We start from the raw sequence: 19,704 nt of genomic DNA on the forward strand, positions 1-19,704 counted from the left end.
TTCCAGAAACAAGCTGAAGCTCTGTTATGACGTCATGTTAGCACCACCTGACTTACGGTGGCGGACCAGGAGACTCTGGTCTGGATTTCCGTGGACAGATGGCCTGTCTTTTTCCAGCCCCTGGACATTCTCTGGACCAAATGTCGACACAAACTGACTGATCGCTAGCTAGAAGCGGCTGTCCTGCTCTCAGAGGCCTGAGTCACCTGACTCAGCGGTTCTCGTGGAGCATAAGGAAGGTTTACAGGGTGTTGTGTCAATTGAACGAAGCAAACAGAGGAGGTAGTGAGTGAACGGGCAACCCCTTAAAAAGTGGGACGTTGACACTTAATTACACCCGGTGTGCCCAGAGGACTCAACTTCCTGCGGGATTCACTCTGAGCCCCACTCTGCAGACAGGGCCCAGCGAGGACGGGGTGGGGCCCCTCCCGGGGAAGCCCCGCCAGCCGAGCTCGTGACAGTGGAGGGCCCCTCGTGACAGTGGAGTCCGCGCGCGCACGGCAGGGGACGCTCATTAGCAAGGCTCCGACAACAGCGTGAGCTCGTCTGACGTCATGCGGAAGCCCCTGGGCCCTCCTCCCCACGGGTCTCTAAAAGGAAGGACGTGGGGTGGGCATCCTCTAGAGAAGAGCCCACCTCTGGTTGCGCAGGAGGCCTGCAGCTGCGCGGAGGAGAGCACACGTTTAAGGGACGGACACGTTCTCCCGGGACAGCACAGCCCGGGGCTCGAGGCACGCTCCGCCCCTGGCGTCACGGCTGCCGGGGCACAGGCGGGCTCTGCCCGGGAGCCGGGGTGGGCACCCACGCGCCAGCCCGGCCCCACCTGCCCCTGCACACAGCTCCTCCTCGCAGTGCAGGCCGAGCACCCGGCGGCACCCCTTCTGCAGAGCCAGCTCCTGCTCCGTCCGCACATCCCGCCTCCTCCCAGGGCACCAGGAAACAGCTGGGGAGTGAGAGCGGGCAGCCAGCGCACCTGGTCCAGGGCTCCTTCCTCCCCGAAACCCCCGTCCCTCTCCTCCCGCCACTGCTCACGCAGGGCCTTCGGGGCCTTCGGGGCGCGATGAGAGCTCCGCGACCCGCATCCGTCCGGGGAGGCAGGCGGGGCGGCTCACAGTGCAGCCGGTCCTGCGTGAGTCAGGCCGGGGTGGGGGTGTCTCGGCCTGCCTGGCCACAAAGCGTCCTGGCAACACCGATGCCCTGGGGACGCTGTGATGTGGGCCCAAGGGCGGAACCCCAACACAGGGGTGCGACGTGGAAACGCCCCGTGCTCATGAGTAATCGTGTTCTAAGGAAGGAAGGGAATCACTCCCCTCGTCTGACTTTGAACATTTCCAACTACTGAGTTTGAAATCAGGGTCATCTCAGTGGACCTTATGACACATCAAACGCTAATATAAGAGGACCTTTATGGCTTCTTTCTCCGCCAGGATGGTCAGCTTGATCATCTTGGCAGCATGTGTCACAGCCTCAAAGGGGGCGACTGTTCACATCTGTGGTACCTTTATTACCGCAGCCTGAATGGACTAGGATGAGCACCTTTATGGAAACAGTGTTACTGGAGGTGGGCAGACGCCAGGTCCTCTCTGGATGGCTACTGGAGTCACGTGAGCTAACAGAAAGGAATAAATGGAAAATGGGCTGTTCACAACCCCTCTGTCTGCCGTGATCTGATCCAGTCTCCCAAGCTTGGCTGAGTTCTGGTCTTTTCCGTCAGTATCACAGGGGAGGTGTGTGCACGAAGGAGGGCCCACTGGGCTCAAGAACTGCGGGCAGAGGCTGTGCAGGGGACAGCAAGGACGGGGTAGGCTGGGTTAGGCGGCGTATAGACATGAAGGTGGAGGCGGTGGGAAGCAAGGCCACAAGTGGTTACCAAGGAAACAGCCACTAACGTCCACTTTGGGCCAGATGGCTCTCCAGTTCCCAGTCCTCTCTGTCCACACACCAGTCGTTCCTACGTTCCTGTACTCAGTGGAATTAATTCTTAAATTCTAACACAGGGCTTGTCAATGGTGAGTGAGAGGATTTGAAAATGTAGTTCATTTAGACACAAATCGGAAAGACAAAATTTTAAAACAGCTAAATATTAAAAACAACCCCATGTGACTGCAGCCTGCCAGGCTCCTCTGTCCATGGGATTCTCCAGGCCAGAATCCTGGAGTGGGTGGCCATGCCCTCTTCCAGGGGATCTTCCCAACCCAGGGATCGAACCCGCATCTCTTATGTCTCCCGTATTGGCAGGCGGGTTCTTTACCACTGAGCCACCCGGGAATGAACCATAAAAACAACTATTCTAAAGGTCAGATTTCCATTTCTGTTACTTAACAGACACTGAATTTAAGACTTAACTTCCATTTAATAGAACATGGCTGCCTATCGCCTTTCTACGTTTTGGGGAATTCACATCAGGACTGTAGCCTCTGCAACACAGCAGCCAGAACCCAAATTCCAAGTCTCACTGCGGCCACGAGACGCGCGTGTGCAGAAGATGCAAGCAGAGTGCGAGGAATACCTAGACGCCTGCCACCTGCATCTGCCGGCCTGCTGTGCGCCTCGCTCCCTCCCTTCCAGCTCGGGGCTGACCCTGGAACAACGTGGGCTTGAACGGCACGGGTCCACTGACACACACTTTTTTTTTTTTAACAAACACGTACTACATGCTCCGAGGTCGGCTGACTGTAAAGTTATGCTCGGATCTTTGACTGCGTGGGGTCAGCGCCCCAACCCCCAAGCTGTTCAAGGGTCAACTGCATCTAGTTCTTTTTTAAAACCACTTGAGAGGAAGCTGTCCGTTTACCCCTGAAAGCTTCAGCGGACACGCCCCAGGCACCAGGACACCTGCGACGATGCCCACGGCAACCCCGGGAGAGGTGATGTGGACGCGATCCTCAGCCGGCAGCACGTCCTCCTCCAGCACCGGCTTCAGTTTGGAATCGAGGGCTGCATGTCGCCGTCGCCTCTCTCCTGCCTCCCTTAATCTGAAACATTGATCTTTCTGAAGAACGCCGCGGGCCGCGGCTCCCCCCAGGTGGCGGCTTTTGTGACCTTTCCAATCTTCACCAAAATGGTTTTCCAATGAGTACAGCGACCACTGGTCTGCGGTGGGCCTTCTCTACTGTAAACGAGTCCTCCCTTCTCCCGTTTATCTGTTATCCACATGGACTCACAGATGCTTGTATTTCTCAAGGTTTGCAATTTGCAGAGTCATAAGGACTGTTTGAATTTGCAGATCATGGAACTGCACACAAAATCCTCAAGAATCTATAAAAAAAGCTAACAATCGAGTCAAGAAATGAGTTCAGAAAATCCACAAGGTACAAGGTCAATATACAAAACCAAGTGCATTTTATATGTGAGCCTTAAATAAGTGGAATTTAAAATTTGAAAAAAATTTCATTTGGTGCTAACATAAAATATTTAGGAAAAATTTTTTGTTTTGTTTTGGCGGGTATGTTTTGTATTCTGAAATAACCGTAGATGCGCAGAAGGTCACAGAGATGGCAGAGAGAGGTCTAGTGCACCCATTGCCCCATTTCCCGATGGCTCCGCCTCGCGTAACGACAGCACAGCACAGTCAGGGCACTGACGGGTTCACGCGCGTGTGGTTCTGTGCACGTCTGTGGGTTCTGTGATGCCCCCAACCAGCTCGCCCTGCTCGCCACAATCCAGACAGAGATCTGATCCTTCCACACAGAGGTGCCCCCCCCACCTCTGCCAGCCCTCATCTCTGGCAGACGCTCATCTCAGGTCATGTCTACGGTTTACAGTCATTGCTTTGTTTTCTGTATAGTTTTGCCTTTTCTAGAATGTACTTTAAGTGGAATCAGGCAGCAAGTGACCTTTTGAAATGTGTTTTTTTTTTTTTTTTTTTTTAACTCAGCAAAATGCCTGGAGATCCACCCAGCGGCTGTGTGTACTGACAGTCTGTCTTGTTTACTCCTGAGCACTGACGCCTGGTAGGGATGAGCCATGGCTTATTTAACCACTCACCGATCTGGAGACATTTTGGTTGTTTCCACATTTTGGGAATTACAAACGAAGACGCTATCGACATTCACGCACAGATGTGTGGACACAGTTCTCATTTCTCTGGGATGCATGCCCAGGGTTGGGATCTCTGGGTTTTATGGTAAGTATATGTTCAATAAGTATAGTTTTTTTTTTTTTTAAAGAAACTCCCAAACTGTTTTCCAGCATGGCTGTATCACTGTACGTGCCCATCAGTGGTGAATGGGGGTCAAGGGTCTCCACAGTCTCACCAGCCTCGGTATCGATGCTAGTGTTCCTCTCCTAAGGGCCATCTCAGCAAGGCTTCGGCAGTCATCTGCGTGTCCCTTACTCTGCGGTGACCCAGTGGGTCGTGATGTTGAGTGGCTCTTCACGTGCTTGGCTGCCATCTGTATGTCCTCTTAGGTGAAATCTCTTTGTATCTTTTGTCCATTTTCTACTTGGATTGTTTTACTACTATTAACTGTAAGCTTTCCTTAGACACTCCAGATACGAGTCCTCTGTTAGATATGTGGTTGGTGAGTATCTTCTCTCATCTGTAGCTTGTCTCTCCATCCTTGTAAGAGGGCCTTTTGCAGAGCGAAAGTTTTGGATTTTGATGAAACCAAAATTGATTGTGGTGTCGCATCTATGAATGCTTCAACCAACAGGATCTATGTAAGACGGCAGGCAAGCCCACGAGGAGACATTCCGCATCCGGGCCACTTGGCTCGAGGAAAGCACGCAGAGGGTGGCGCGGCGGGGAGCCGAGGGCAGGCCTGGGAGCCGGGCGCGGTTCCTGGCCAACAACTAGCAAAAAAAAGACCACAGTCCAGCGGCTGTGAGGAAATGCATCCTGCCAGAGCCTGGGGAGCTGGGGACAGCTGAGGGGCTCAGAGGAGGCTGCAGCCCCACCGACTCCTGAGCTCAGCCTGGTGAGACCTGAGCAGAGGCCCCACGTGCTCCTGGCGGTGGCGCTCCCGGGGCCCCGCGTGCTCTGGGCGGCAGGAGTCCTGATCCACAGACGTGAGACAGTGCATTGGTGCTGTTGTCTGAAGTTGCTGCACTGTAATCACTTGTCACCCAGCAAGTAAACCATTAATAATTCATTTCTTCGAGCCCCGTGAGCCATCAGAGGGAAGGCCACGTCCCCAGCGGGTCTGCTTGCATTAGCAGGTACTGAATGCCTGCCCATGAATGAAGATGTGCATTTTTTTCAAAGCTGAAACTTAACATGAGCTTAAACATTTCCTTTAAAAACTCAGAGCGTCCCTGACCTCTGTCTCCTACCGAGGGCCTACAGAAAAGCCTGCTCCTCCCTCCCCTGTCGTCAGGACTGCACTGCTAAGGAATGACTCCTCCTCCACTTGGCAGTGGAGCGGCCTCATCAACATAAAATAGAAGCATTAAAACCCAATAAATGTCTGAAGAATCTCTTGCTTAGGCATTAGTCCTTAGCTAACTCAAAACAAATGGGATGAGTCAGAATCTGGTTGCTTCAGGCTTTTTATGGAAAGCCCTGTATATTCACAAACGTATTCAAATAACCCAAAGGAAAAAAGCCTCCAAAACACAATAGCTCCCAAACTACAATATTTACCACATTATAAATTAAACCTGAGAGAACTTAAAAATACAAAGACATACGAGCACCTACCCAGTGAGCACCTACCCAGTGAGCCACCGTGACGACACTGTGCTGGCATCACCGGCCTCTGGAGAGCCCTGCCCCACACTCTGGGAGGAGAGGGCTGAGAAAGGCGAGTCACGTCTCAGTATCACCACGAAGGTGGTTTTGACCTTGGAAGGACCCCCGGCCCACACCGTGAGAACCACTGCCCTAGAAAGCTCTGGGCGGTGTACCAGCCACGATGCTCCAAGCAGCATCCGAGCGGCACAATCGCCAACGCTGGAGATGACCCTAGGTCGCGTATGCAAACTGCAGCATCGTGTAAGAACAGAAAACCCCTGGGAGAATCAGCAGGAAAGGACCACTGCCACGGGCATCATCAACACGATGAATCTCAAAACAAAACGGGGGTGAGGAGACACGTCACTGTGAGAGGTTTACTCTGCTCACGTGAAGTTTAAAAACAGGCATCACTCAACACAGCACAATAGTCACAGCAGCCAAAATGTGGCTGAGAAAAGACACGAGCGCGGGTGACGAGGTCCGTGCGCTTCCTGAGAGGCGTCTCTGCTCTTTCCTATCGTCCGTGTTTTGCCTCAAGAACCCTTGAGAGATGCCTAAGACAATAGTAAATGGTGAATTATTCAGGGTTTCCTAGTAAAAGAGACGTCACTTTTACCCAACTCATCCAGGTTTACCTCTGAGTAGCGCTGCCTTTCGGAGAAGGCAATGGCACCCCACTCCAGTGCTCTTGCCGGGAGAATCCCATGGACGGAGGAGCCTGGTGGGCTGCAGTCCAGGGGGTCGCTGAGAGTCGGACACGACTGAGCGACTTCACTTTCACTTTTCACTTTCATGCATTGGAGAAGGAAATGGCAACTCACTCCAGGGTTCTTGCCTGAAGAATCCCAGGAACGGGGGAGCCTGGTGGGCTGCCGTCTATGGGGTCGCACAGAGTCGGACACGACTGAAGCGACTTAGCAGCAGCAGCAGCAGCAGCAGCGCTGCCTTTTCTGAAGTCCACGTGTTTCACTCCCCGAACGCCAGGGAGGCCTGGTGTGCTGAAGTCCACGGGGTTGCAAAGGGTCGGGCACGACTGTGCGACTGGACTGAACTGAAACATCCCTAGTCAACCCCAGCCCCGCGGGCACACAGTGGCACTGGAGCTGAGCCTCAGGGTGCCTATCAGCACTGTTCGCTGATACATCTAAGTAATCAATTCCCAGACATGATGAAGCACAAGAGCTTCTCCACCCACGCTGGTTTTCCTTCCTTCTCTGCTCCAGAGACACCCCTCTGCCATGATGGCAGATGCCACGTGAGAGCCTGGGAGGGGCCATCCAAGCACACATGTCCCAGGAGTTCCCTAGAACCATCTTTCAAAGCCCGATGCTGTCCCTTTAAGTCTTCCCATCCCCCTCCTCCAAATCCATCTCCATTTCCTTCTACAGGCAGCTTATCCAGGGAGCTAAGTTTAGCTCCCGAATGCTAATCTTTCCTCCATTCCTCCAGGGACAGCCCGTGTCTTTGCAGGAGGGGCTGCCCTGGCAGACCAGCACTCGCTTTGGGAAGAATCAAAGGGAGCAGCCGTCAGATCCTGGTACGAAGGGGGGCTGGGGAGGGAGGGGCATCTTCTGGCCAAACTGCCCCTCACTCCGGCTCGTCCTACCCCTTCCACGGTCTCAACAGAGTCAGCCCGGGCAGTCCTCACGGTCCACGTCTAGTCTCGGGACAGCTTGTCAGTTTCGACTCAGAGCTATAAAATGTAGACGGAGTCACAGCGCGGCACAAATCTCACGAGGCCCAACTGGTTTCCCTCATCACCTGGATGCCGACCGTGGGAATCCTTTTTGAGCCCTGCTTTGGGAAGGAAAGAGACGACCTGCTCAGGAGTTCACATGAAGTCCAGGCCCCGGCTCTGCACTGGAGCGGTCCCCTGGCTGAGCCCAGCCCCCCGCCCCCCACTGCTGCAGGACAGCTGAGCTGGTGACAGGTGAGACTTCACAGGAGTGAAAGCAAAGGAGAGAACCCAGGGAGCTCTTCTTTCTACCTGATGGTGTTCAGGCTGCAGAGAAAGAGGAGGCTTAAAGGGCTGCGTGCCCCCCTCAGCTAATGGAAGTGACCGTGTGACTCCCTGGAATCTTCTAACTCCTAAGGACAGAAGATCCCCACTTTACATCGCACATGCTTCCGAAACAAGCCTGTCGATCCAAAACCCAAATCAAATTTCACTTGATTTACAACCTGGATACTATTGGTTCTTCTTTCCTGTTTACATGAATTTGCTTTAAAAAAAAAGAAATCGTGGATAGTTGCCAAAATGTACTTCTGGAAAATAAACCACCAGCACGGTTGTGATAAAAATGTCAACAGACAGCAGCTAGAAGGCCGGCAGGCATACTTTCTGGGGGGGTTGGTACCGACCCGCTCTTCAGTTCAGTTGCTCAGTCGTGTCCGGACGACCACTTAAAATTCAGCTCCAACTCAGTCCACGTGGTCCCATCTGTCAGCCAACAAAATGCCGGGATGTGAGAGCAACAGAGACCGTCCAGCTGCCCGGCAGTGTAGCCATTCCTGGAGCCCGGCGTCACTGACCGCCTCACCCTCCTGCGAAGTGCTGGGCCTGCCCTCTCCCCACCACAACTCCCGGCTCCACCCCGGCCCCTAACGACAAACGTAATGCAGCAGAGAAACCCATGGAATCAAGACGTGCCAAAAAATTGATTTGGGCACCGCAGAGCTGTGTTCTGAACAGAGCTTCCATCCCCGGGAGGAGCCCAGGGCCCGGCACCATGCTGGCTAACACAGGCTCACAGTATTTGGTTTGTCAGCCATCGCAGATGGGCAGGTGGCTGAATCGGCACAAACCGCTCACCCAGCTGGACCATGAGGCCAGTAACAGGCCCTCAGCGCCTGTGCATATCGGCGCTTATTATCTGATGCAAAACAGTAGGATTACTCCCATTCTCCAGGTGAAGAAACCAAAGCTCAGACGTTAACTTGCTCGAGGTCAAAGCGGCCGCTCAGCCCCCAGGCCAGGCCTGTGCAGGAGGCCGCGCTGTAACTGACTACCTGAGGCCACCCGCCAGCCTGCGGGGCTAAGCTCAAGTGCACTTCCCACGAATCAAGTTAACACAGGGATGGGAATCCCACGGCCGACGTGAAGGCTCGGTAGACGGCGGCAGGACACAGGGGGTGACATCATGTGGACGCCCCTGGCCCCCGCGCCGGGGTCAGGGCGCCTGCAGCTGGACGCTCCCATCCTCCCCCTCCTCGGCGGAACAAAAGGGGAAGAGAAGGGCTCAAAGCAGCCCTCTGTCTGCCAAAGCCTGACTCACCCGCGGGCTCGCCACTTGGCGCTGGGAAGCAGGAAAAGGCAAGCTCAGCGCAGGGAGCCGGGGCTGCGGCCGGCAAGGAGGCCGGGAGGCCAGAGGCGGGGAGCCCGGGATGTTCCCGGGCCGCTCAGCTGCGCACAAGGGGCCATTGTGCCGCATCGGGGGCAGGCAGGTCTGGCCCCGGGATCCCGACTCCGCAGGTCGTCTGGACCAGAGGTCCCAGCGGCCGCCTCTCTGCCCTCAGCCAAGCCTCCAGCTTTCTGCTGAGCAGGAGCGAGCAGCCTCTCGTGAGAGGGCCCCCACCTGAGCACAGAGAGCAGCAGCAGTGCCACAGGGGGTTCACAGGAGGGACCCCGCGGCGCGGGGCAGGAACCCAGGGAGGTTTGCGCTGGACGGCTGGATGAGGGCGGGCCACCGGCGGGCGCTCAGCTCCTACGTTTACTTGCTTCACCTGGCAGAGAACATGCGGAGTCCAGCACAGGGAGCCCACAGAGGGCTTCTCTTTCGGCCGTGCCAACTGTCTGAGCAAACGCCCCGTCTGGAAAAGCTTCCCCGCACTCCCTCGGCCACGGCCTGGGGTGATGCTCTGCGGACGCCCGCCGACGTCTCTTCAACTCTAGACGCACCCGGGACCCAAAGCTAGCTCAGGGCGGAAAACAACTGCTCCGAGACAGCTGCCACAAAAACGTGTGTTTCCCAAAGAGAAGTCTCGTAAAGAAGATTCTGGAAGCGGGCACTGACTGCTACCTGTGATGTATTTATTACCGGGTCATGTCACGCTACTTCAAAATTCAGCACTTTCACTAACTACTCTTAACCTAAAAAAAAAAAAAAAAAAAAAAAAAATTGCATCAGTAAACCTCTGACGTTAAAAAGGTTACGTTACAAAACAAATCAGGCTGAATCAATGATCTTGTTTATTCAGGTTCTGGTGAATGATTCAAAGGAGATGATGATTCAATGCCAGATCAGCCTGTCAAAACCACCTATGAAGGTGATGTGCAGTTCAAGACAGAGGACAAGTCTTAAGACATTCCTCTGTGAAACGGATTTACCAGGCGCTTTGGAGATCCACCCTCGGTCAGTACCTGACAGCGGTCAGTTGTCGGTTGCTTCCTGGTCAGCTCCCTGCCTCCTTCCCCTGCGGCGGAAACTGGGATGTGAAGCAGACATCCAGTTGGCTCTCTTCCCTCAAGAACCAGAGCCGGCCGGAGAGAACTTCGACCCGGGCCCTTGTGAAGCCAAGTGCCACGTCCCAGAGGGCGCTGCCGAGGGGCGGCCACGAGTGTGTGGAAACCCCAGTCCTGGCTGCTCTCGGGGTTCCTCCTTAGAACAACATCGGGGATTTGCTCAGGAGCAGAGCCAGACGGGACGTAAGCCACCCACAGCCTGGGCAGTGGGGACCTCCTGGACAAAGGGGACATTTGAAAGGTGTCAATAAATTGCTTCTCAAAACAACATGTTTTCCAGCGTCTCAAACGGGGAATTTTGCTTGATATTTCCGAAAAAAAAAAAAAAAAAAAAAATTAAGCTCAGTAAATAAGAGGGTGAATTGTAGGTTATTTCAAAATCTTGCTTCTTGGAACTCAGAGAAGACAACATTTTCTCACGTTCGGCACTAGGGTGAGCAGACCTGGTGCCTTTTTAAGAGGCAACATTTATCGAGAAGCCAAAGGAGAGCTCTGTACGGCCCGCCCGCCACCCGGGCACTAAGAGGTGTTCCTGGGGCCAGCCTCGGCGGGGCCGCGACGAGCAGCGCTGAGGGCAGGGGGGACGCTTCCCCCGTGGGTCACCGCCGCTGAGGCACCGGGCTGCTTGGGAGTTTACCTGGAAAGACAGACTTGCTCTGTCCTTCCACTGGAGGAATCATCGAACTCACCGTCATTAAGAGATCCTCCTAACGTCTTACGTCACATTGGGTAAGAAGGAAAGACGGAAAAAAAATGAAATATCACTTACTGTGAAAATCGCCCCAAGAGAACCAAATTTCCTCCCTCTTGGAAGTACCACTGGTATATTTATATTTCCTTTAAGACTTCAATGCAGGGGACCCAGGTTTGATCCCTGGGTTGAGAAGATACCCCTGGAGAAGGGAATGGCAACTCACTCCAGTATTCCTGCCTGGAGAAACCCCATGGACAGAGGAGCTGGCGGGCCACAGCCCATGGTGTTGCAAAGAGTCGGACACGACTGAGCGACCGACATGAAGAATGATGCATAAGAACGTTCACAGAAGCTTTATTCTTAGAGCCAAACAGCGGAAACAGCTCAGATGCCCATCACACAGCTGGTGCACAGATCGAGGAAACGCTTACCTGCTCACCGGAACACTCCCGATGACGACAACCATGAAACACAGACACACGGATGCTGTGCAGGAATCCTCTTGCTTTTTCTCAAACTATCTTCTAAACTGGGGGCCCCAACCCACAACCACCCCTGCGCCCAGCATCGGGCTGTAGCAGAGCTCCGGTCACTCCACATTCTTGCCGATTCTTGGAACTGTCAGATGCCTCAGTTTCTGAAATCTGGTGAGTGTGTAACATCATTTCCTCTTCTCAGAAATGCCTTTTCAAGCCTTGGGCCCATTTTTCTATTGAATGGCCTGTTTCTTACAGGTTTGTAGAGGTTCTTTAAATATTCTGGACATGATTTTTTTTTTCTTGCAGGTTAGAGGTGGTGAAGACGTTCACTGGATGAACAAAGCTCTTCACTGGATGGTAGTCAAAGTCTTCATCTTCTCCTTTGGCATTGTGAATGACTTCAGTCCTTCCCTACCCCCAAGATCATGGAGATTTTTCTATGTTACCTCCTAAAAGAGACACAGTTTTGCTTTTCACATGTAGGTCTCTAATCCAGTTAAAACTGGGTGTGTATACAAGGATCACCTTCATTGTTCTCTGTGTGGTTTCACCAATTTACTTATCTTATTGGATTTGACAATTCCATAGAAAAGTGGGCCCAAGGTTTGAAAAGGCATTTCTGAGAGGAGGAAATGATATTACATGCTCACCAGATTTCAGAAACTAAGACGTTTGACAGTTGCAAGAATTCACAATATCTTATTCTGTACCAGTACCTCCATTGTAGTGGTTATTAAATTGTTTTAAAAAATAAAGCTTAGTATCTGTTTCGTTAGTCAAAGTCGAAGTGTTAGTTGCTCAGTCGTGCCCGACTCTTTGTGACCTCACGGACTATAGCCTGCCAGGCTCCTCTGCTCATGGGATTCTCCAGGCAAGAATACTGCAGTGGGTTGCCATTCCCTTCTTCAGGGGGATCTTCCCGACCCAGGGATCAAACCCAGGTCTCCCACATTGCAGGTGGATTCTTTACCATCTGAGCCCCCAGGGAAGCCCATTTTATTAGAGAAGGGGTTAACAAACTTTTTCTGTAAAGATCCAGGTGGTAAATGTTTTAGGTTATAGGGACTTCATATAGTCATCTTTACTGCATATTCTTCTTTAAATGCAAAAAACAAAATTTAAACTAGGGGTTCAAATAAAAATAAGACAAAAGAAAGTCAGCCTGCGGGCAGCAGCTTGCTGATCTCCATGAAGAACAAGTCCCTCCCATTTTACTCTCCCTCCAAAATGGTTTGACATCATCTGTCCTCAGGAGAATGCAAACCAAAACCACAATGAGAAAAATGAAACAGGGCTGAAGGACTCATGCTTCCGGATTTCAAAACTCGCTACAAAGCTACAGCAATCAAAACAGTGTGTTACTGGCATAAGGACAGATAAACAGGCCAATGGAATAGAACCGAAAAACCAGAAATGAACCCAGACACGCATGACTAACTGACATTCGTCAAGGGTGCCAAGACCACTCGATGGGGAAAGAACAGATGCTCAGAAAACGGTGTTGGAATGACGCACGTCCACGTGCAGGGGAGGCTGGCCTTGTGCCTCACTCCACATGCAGACACTCACCCGGGAAGCACCGACAGCCGCAGTGTGTCCAACAGCCTCAACGCAAGAAGCAAACACGGGGGTAGACCCTCCAGATCTTGGACTTGATGCCAAAAATATGACCAAAAAAAGGAAAAACCACACAAGTTAGTCTCCGTTCTTTCTTAGGTTTCCAACCTTCCATCTGGGATCCCTTTCCTCTCGCCTGTTCAGTTTAGTTCAGTCGCTCAGTCGTGTCTGGGCCTTTGCAACCCCATGGACTGCAGCACGCCAAGCCTCCCTGTCCATCACCACCTCCCAGAGCTTACTCAAACTCATGTCCATTGAGTCGGTGATGCCATCCAACCATGCTCTGTCGCCCCCTTCTCCTCCTGCCTTCAATCTTTCCCAGCATCGGGGTCTTTTCCAATGAGTCAGTTCTTCACATCAGGTGGCCAAAGCATTGGAGTTTCAGCTTCAGCATCAGTCCTTCCAATGAATATTCAGGACTGATTTCCTTTAGGATGGACTGGTTGGATCTCCTTGCCGTCCAAGGGACTCTCCAGAGTCTTCTCCAACACCACAGTTCTTGCTTGTAGTCTTTACAGTTCCTTTAGGGTGGATTTGCTGATGATCAGCTTCCTCTGAAAGTGTCCCTTTTCTGTCCTCACTTTTACAGAATTCTGGATTAGAAGTCGTGTTTTCTCATAGGCACCACCTCAGAGCATCGTTTACTCTTTCTGGCTTCTGTTGTAACTTTGAGGAAGAAAGTTTTCAAAATGCCACTCATTGAAAGCTCATCTCTACCTTTTTCTGTAGTTACTTTTAAGATTTTTCTGCGTTTGGTTTTCTGCAGTTCGGTTATGGTTTATCTACTTAGGACTTCACTATTAACCTTGCTGGGATTTACTGGAGTTCTTGACCTTTTGATCTGACGCACTTTGCCAGCCGTCACCCGTCCCAGTGCGCTCTCTGCCCCAGGCTTCTTTCTGTAAGTCCTGCTTGAATGGACATCAGACCTTCTCACTCCACCCTCCGTACCTCTCAGTCTCTTTCGTATTTTCCCCGTTTTTGTCTCTCTCTTCTCCATTCTGAACCGTTTCTGGGCCCAAGCAGCAAATGGAAATCCTCTCTGGAAAAGACACTCTAATCCTAAACTTTCTTCCAGTATTTCTTCTACACTATTAATACTCTTTTATAGGGTACAAACTGCCGAGGTTTTATTTTTGGTTTTTGTATTTTTCAATTCTACAAGTTCCAGTTTGCTCTTTTAAAATAGGTTATACCACTTTTTAGTAAGTTTCCACTTTTTCCTGGAGATATTTTATTTCTTTATACACACATAAAGTTATATATGTAGAAAGAATAGTTGTTTATACACACAACTTTACGGGGGTATGAGGCACAGCTGCTTCAGCATCTGCGTGTGGCGAGTTTAAGGCCTGAAGATGGTGGGTCTGTTTCTGCTGTCGCTCCTCTTCCGGTCCCAGGAATTGCGGGTCTGTTTCTGCCGTCGCTCCTCTTCCAGTCCCAGGAATTGCGGGCTGTCTCCTTGCGACTGTGGCTGCTCTGTGACGCCTGCTGTCCTTAAAAACGTGATTTGTGGGGACTCGCCAAGGCTTAGGGCCAGGCTGTCTTTTCCAGAGAGAGTTTCTGTTTGCTCCTCGGGCACACGACCTGTCTGGAGTCCCTTTAACCCGCATTGAGAGCACTGGGGTTCCGGGTGAACACGGGGGTTGTTTCGCCTCTTCCCTGCTCTGGCTTGGCAGCCAAGCCCAGCTCTCTTCCCTCCCCCTCCTTCTGTGGGTTTACTTTGGCCTCACCCTCTGAGGTCCCAGCTTATGATGGGAGAGTCTCCTATAGATTGCTCAGCTTTGGCAATCTTAAGTTTCTACCTTGTGGTCAGACCCTGAGAAGTCTGCCGAACTTCACAGCTTGGGCTTGCCGTTTAGATCACCAGCTCTTTCAGGGAGAAACCGCTGCTCGGGGCGGCTTATCTCTCAAGGTTCAACTCTCTCTTTAGGGTTTGGCCTGGTCATTCTTCACAGTCTTGTCAGCGCTTAGATGCTTTCATAAAGTTATTTTTAACATTTTATCTAGGATTTAAAATTATTTTCAGCAGAAGTCTCTAGATAACTAGTCCACTGTAATTAGAAGCCGGAAATCTTGCAATTACTGCTTTAGGATAAATTCCTTGGGAGCTGAACTACTGCCGGAGGATTCAGCACGTTTATGTTTCAACACACACCAAGAAACTGATCACTTTATACTCCCACCCTGTGTGTGTGAGTGACAGGAGGTACTTCCTAAGACCCCAGTCAACCCAGGACATTATTAATCACCGCCAATCTGACCAAAGCTACCTCGTTACTGCTTCTATTTGCATTTCCGTGGTTAGTAGCAAGGGTGGTGACCCTGTGTCCTCCTTTGCTCGGTCTTGTGTCGACACGCCAGAGCTCGCTCACACAGGCTGCTGTTTGATGCACTTGACATATGAGAAACACCTTTGCTTTATGTTGAGGGTTGTTTTCCTTCTAACTTGTTGTTTGCCTTTTGCCTTACTTTATGCTGGCTTTTCCCAGAGGAAAGTTAAAAATGTTCACTTAGTCAAACCACCATTCTTTTCCTTTGGGGTTTCTGGCCGTGTTACCATGCAACATCTTGCATTTTTAAATCTACTGTGGATCGCATTTCCATCCTGGGCCCTTACGTCACTGGCTTACAGACCCTCCAGAAATAAGGCTTATAGCAACATTTTTCACAAAGACCTATATTAAAATAGGTTTTCTGAGGTCTGTAAGTATATAATACTCATCGTGATGAATGAAATGGAGGGGAAAGGCCAGCGTCATAAGCAGGAACACGAAGTTTCTCACCAGCATGGGATCCAAGAATAGCAAATACTCCCGCTTCCCGCTTCTGCGCCCTCAGGCCTGAGCCACCCCAGAGGAAAAATAAGAGTGCCACCCTCCGTGGAGCTGGGACCAGGACCCGAACACACCACTGATGCATCCTAATCTTGGCTGGGCCATTCATCAGCTTCAGGCAAATTCTTCAACCCCCAGGCCTCCCATTGTTGCAATATCAAATAGGATTTGATGAGAGGATTTCTCAAGTCCCTCTGACTCTAATAGGAGGTTTTAGGAAGGCTGAGATTTCCCCACATAGATTGTACTGGCAAAGTTAATTTAGTTTGAAAGGTGGAAAAACTAACACATGCGTGAAAGTGAAAGTCACTCAGTCGTGTCCAACTCTTTGCGACCATATGGACTATACAGTCCATGGAATTCTCCAGCCAGAATACTGGAGTGGGTAGCCTTTCCCTTCTCCAGGGGATCTACCCAATCTGGGGATCGAACCCAGGTCTCTTGCATTGAAGGTGGATTCTTCACCAGCTGAGCCACCAGGGAAGCCTAAGAAAACTGGAGTGGGTAGCCTATCCCTTCTCCAGGGGATCTTCCCGACCCAGGAATCGAACCTGGGACCTCCTACATTGCAGGCAGGTTCTTTACCAGCTGAGCCACCAGGGAAGGTGCACACACACACACAGTATCAAACCATAACTCAGAAAGTGATCTCTGGTAACTCCACTTTCTCGAGGTATCAGTCACTAACTTCTGACATTTCTGACACTGTTAAGATAAAAAATGATACACCGATGCATTTCTTCATGTCTGTGTATACATGCGTGTGCTAAGTCACTTCAGTTGTGTCCAACTCTGTGTGACCCCGCGGACTGTGGCCTGCCAGGCTCCTCTGTCCATGGGGTTCTCCAGGCAAGAATATTGGAGTGGGTTGCCATGCCCTCCTCCAGGGGATCTTCCTGACCCAGGGATCGAACCCGCATCTCTTATGTCTCCTGCATCAGCAGGCAGGTTCTACCACTAGCGCCACCTGGGAAGCCCATATATCTGTATATCTAAGTATAATTTTATTAAAAAGCTATGGCACCTCCACACCATGGAATACGACTCAGAAATGAAAAGATATCTACTGACCCAGGACCAACCTGGGTGTATCTCAGCGGCCTTAGGATGAGTGACAAGTGTCAGCCTCAAAAGGTCACGTTCTGTACAATTCCATTTGCACAATACTTCCTAAATAATAACATTTTAGAGACAGAGAACAAATAGGTGGTTGCCAGGGATGAGGGACGGTGGGGGAGGGTGACTCCGGGGGCAGCAGGAAGCTCATCTCCGTGGAGACGGGGAGATGCATCTTGGTCGCGGTGGTGGTTACGCCAGCCCTGTGTGTGACACGTAAGGTGAGAGAAGCACGCACACTCACTGAACAGATATCAGACCGTAGTCACGTAGGATGTCACCAGACCGTTAGGGGGAACTCGGCGAGGGATGCGGGGAGCTCTGTGTACTGTCTCTGTCATGTCCTGTGAATCTGTAATTACTTCCAAAAAAAAAAGTGTTGGAAAAAATGAGCATCTAGTGGGAGACCGGTACAAATCAAGAGAAACCTGTGTCCAACAGGAAAAAAGAAGCAAAGGATGGGCAGCAAGTCACCAGTGCATAAACACACATGGCTAATAAACACTTGGCTTCCCTGGGGCTCAGACAGCAAAGAATCCACCAGCAGTGCAGGAGACCTGGGTTTGAACCCTGGGTGGGGAAGGTCCCCTGGAGAAGGGAATGGCAGCCCACTCCAGTACGCTTGCCTGGGGAACCCCATGGATGGAGAAGCCTGGCGGGCTACAGCCCATGGGGTTGCGACTAAGTCGGACATGACTGAGTGACTAAGCACAATTCTCACTTATCAGGTTGGTCAAAACTGAAGAATAAAACAGACATGAGGGCGTGGAAGAAAACCCTCTCACAGCATTGGAGAGGGTACGGCTGGCCGGACGGGAAACCAGGACAGTGTGCTGCCTTCACTTTTCACCGGTCAGACCCTAACCAAACAGTAGCCGGAGACTGAGGACTCAGCCTGTCCCCACCCGGGGAGGGCGTGGGGCCCCCGGGGTGCTGGAACTCTGCCTTGCTCAGCCCCATCAGGCCTGGCATTCCTCAAGGTAAGGTCCGAGGAAGTGAAGGGTAACTGGTCTTCGCAGAAAGCCTAGGTCACTCAGTCCGACCCCCGGTCCTGGAGGAGAGCTCGACCTCGAGAAGGTGCCCGACGTGTTCTGGCGAGTGGGGCTGCACACGCTCTGTGCTCTGAGGGCTGGTCAGACCCGCGGAGCCGCCTGGGAGCCACTCACCAAGGGAGCCGCGCTCTCTACCGGAGTCCTGAATGCGGGAGAGAAAATGCAGCACCAGGCTCACGAGGCTCACCGCTGACCGCCAGGCCTGAGGTGGGGAGGATCCCTGTAGGCTGAGTGGACAGGAGACTAGGCGACCCGCACGTTCCTCTCCAGATCTGAGGTGCTCAGACCCGACACCCCTCATCACCCCCCACGCCCGTCACCGATTACCGCAAAAGCCTCTGTCGGGCCTCCCTGTTGTATCATCCACACAGCTGCCACAGGGACCCGACTAAAATGGAATCAAGCCGTCCCACTCCTCTGCCGCGAGTCCTTCCAGCAGCCCCTCGCACGGCCTTCGTAAGCCCCCTGCTCTGCACAGCTGCCCCCACCCCATCTGTGCACCCTGGGACGCACGTCGGCCCCACCCCAGGGCCTTTGCACTCGCCCCTCTTCTGGGCTAGAACACGCTCCCCTCACCCCAGAGCTTGCTTTCCTGTCTCCTTCAGAGGGTTCTCAAGTGCCCCTCGGGCACTCCATCGGTTCGAACCATGAGCCGAAGCACAGAGGCTTAAACAACTCGGCTGTGGGCCCCTGGCCGCGCAGTGCATCTGCGTCCTCTCGTGGTTTGTGCTGACCCTCCAGGTTCTCGACGCTGACGGCGTATGGGAAGGAGAAGGCTGGGGTGGACTGCCCGGTCATTTAGAGGACCAGTCTCAGACCTTGATCCCATGGCGACAACCAGCCAGGACGGGCAGGACTTGCCGCCTAGTCGTGGCCGCACGCTCAGCTCGGCCAGCACCACGGACGGGAAAACGGAAGGTGGGGAGGACCGAGAGCCCCTTGGAAACGGCCCGTGACCCCTGCTGCTCCCTCGAGGCCCCTCTCCATTCTCCACCCAGTCCCCTGCTTTATTTTCCCCTAACACACGCAACACGCAAGCGCGTGCATGCATGCACACACTACCACACGTGCTGGTGCACACACACGCACGCTCACCTATTACTAACGTATTTACTCTCTGTCTCCCCTTGTCAGAAAGTCAGCTCCACACGGTCTGGGGTCTTCCTGTTTGTTCGCTGTGCTTTCCCAGGACTTATGAGTGCCTGACACGTGGTGGCTGCTCCACAAAAATGTGCTGAATGAATGAATTCCATGAAACTAAAACAGATGCACAAGACTGAAGGCCCACTTGCGAGGTTCAGCCCACGTGCAATACCGTGAGAATAAGCACACCCCACTTGGCCTTCCCTGGGGTCCACGCTAAGCACCAGCCCCCCATCGCCAGCATCTCGGAGGGAGAAGGTCCCCAAGGGGCTCCGCCAGCCGAGAACCACGCTCGGCCGCCTCCCCAAGGGGTGGCCTCTGAGAGTGAGGGGGACGGGCCGGACGGCCCCTGTGTCAAGTCTCCTGCAAGGAGAGGGTGGGCTCCCCTTCCGCCCCCTCCTCCTGCTGCTGCCTGGAGCCCACGTCTGAGGACAGGAGCCAGGCGGCAGGACAAGGCAAGGGTGTGGACAGACGCCCGCCCTGCCAGCCCCTCCTTCAGGTGACAGACAGAAGGGAGTGTCCCTGCTGTTCCGGCTTCCGGGGAACAGTATAGACACCCAGGAGTCTTGTGCCTGCCACGAACAGCAGGGGCCACCACTGTTCTGAAGTGGGAAAGATTCTTTGAGA

The 19,704-nt window shown here is 52.6% G+C and overlaps 1 protein-coding gene across 3 annotated transcripts in view; it reads right to left on the reverse strand.

Moving 5' to 3' along the window:
• The window catches only part of GNA12 (G protein subunit alpha 12), a 73,910-nt gene that overhangs the window by 4,228 nt on the left and 49,978 nt on the right, over positions 1–19,704 (reverse strand). The window lies entirely within an intron of this gene.

This window comes from Giraffa tippelskirchi, chromosome 13 (assembly GCF_054371585.1).
Source record: "Giraffa tippelskirchi isolate mGirTip1 chromosome 13, T2T-mGirTip1v1.2.pri, whole genome shotgun sequence".
NCBI lineage: Eukaryota > Metazoa > Chordata > Mammalia > Artiodactyla > Giraffidae > Giraffa > Giraffa tippelskirchi.